Below are 1,760 nucleotides of genomic sequence, written 5' to 3'. Positions count from 1 at the left end.
ACAAATGCACATAAAAATGTACACAAAGATGTTACATATGTGAGTCATAAAACAATAAAATCAGAAAGTTGTTGGCTGCTCACATAATATTTATGCCATTACTACACCAGAATTCTGCACCAGAATTTGCCCTGGTGCAATAGTGGCACAAATATTATGTGAGTAGCCACCAACTTTCTGATTCTCTTTAAGCCAAACTTCACAAGATGGGGCCCATATCTGACCGCATTATCAAGGCTTAGAACCTGAAGCCAGTCAAATTACAGGCCATAGGGGAGAACCTACTTCTATTATTCAGACAAATGGGCATACTATTAAGCTGACTCCTAATGACATTGTTATACTCCTAATGACATTGTTATAGATTAGTACATCTATCATATCTAATCAAAGCAGCTGTTTCTAGTTGCAGCAGATGGTGGTTAACAGAGATCCACAACTATTCAACACAAAGACAAGAAGGGATTTCAAAGTCCTTGACCCTAAATGGGACAACTATTTAACACATTCTGCACCCAATGCTTTGAGATCTTTGTGGAAAAGGTAGAAGAGAGATTGTAAGTGCAAGAGACTGTGGATGAATACAAGGAAACTGTGTTGTCTGAACATGTCAGGGTAGAGGTACATATGAAGTCACAGCACTTATGACAGAATGCACACGATCTGTATAGATTCAAGTGAGACAAAATCCTGGCATGGATGGAGGAGGTAGGCAGGGAAACTTGGCCCTAGTAGAAGAGCTATTGGCAACTGATAAGTTGCTGGGAAAGATAGTCAGTTTTCTTTAAAGGTGTGATGCCAGGTGTGATGAACAAGCTCCAGGGAATGAACTTGTGACCCAAAATCATTTGTAGAAAACAAATTAGACTTGATAGGCCTTTTTAAAAAAAATTGAATAGGGGACATGAAGCTGAGGGTTGGTGGTATTAGTAGGATGAGGGAAGATATGTAAAGAGGGTTTCTGAATGTGACCAAAGTATACTGTATGTAAGTCTCCAAAAATTAATAATATTAATTTGTAATATATATATAAGTAACATAATATGCTTAAAAACTGCGACTCTATTTAAGTTTTTTTGTCAACTTGACAGTTTAGAGTGACTTGGGAAAACAGAACCTCAGTTGAGGCATATCGACAGGTCAATGGACATTTTCTTCATTGCTAATTGATGTGAATGTTGCCATCCCTTGGCAGGTGGGCCTGGAATATGTAAATAATCACACAGGTAAACCGGGTGAAACAAGCTTCCTGGTTTCTGCTAAAATTCCAACCACTAGGCTCCTTCCTCAGCTCTACTGGCAAATGAACTGTAACCTACAGGCAAAATAAATTTCCCAAATTGGATTCAGTCAGTGTTTGATACAACAACAGAAACAAACTAGGACAGATAGAGTTGGCATGCACTCAGAACAAGGCTTCCTTGTTTATATGCTGAACATATCTTAAAATATAAGAAGGTGATAGTTCCAAGAACAATTTTTAAATATGATTCTCATGGCTTGTGTTGTATAAATATTAGCACATAGTTTCAAAATGAATATCTAAAAATAATGAGCTTCTAGTGAATACTGTCAATAAGACATAGGAGAACTCAAATAAATGGCAGCCATTTAACTTCAAATTGGGTAACAGGATATTTTATAAACTCTCAAAATGCATTTCTCTTGAAAACACTCAGTTTAATAAAGTACATTATCCTAGTTTGTCTCCTTCATTGCTGTGACAAAAATACTCTGACCACTACCAACTTGGAGAGAAA

The sequence above is a fragment of the Nannospalax galili genome, unplaced genomic scaffold (genome assembly GCF_000622305.1).
Source record: "Nannospalax galili isolate Female #2095 unplaced genomic scaffold, S.galili_v1.0 scaffold4325, whole genome shotgun sequence".
Lineage (NCBI taxonomy): Eukaryota > Metazoa > Chordata > Mammalia > Rodentia > Spalacidae > Nannospalax > Nannospalax galili.
This window is presented reverse-complemented; position numbering follows the sequence as displayed.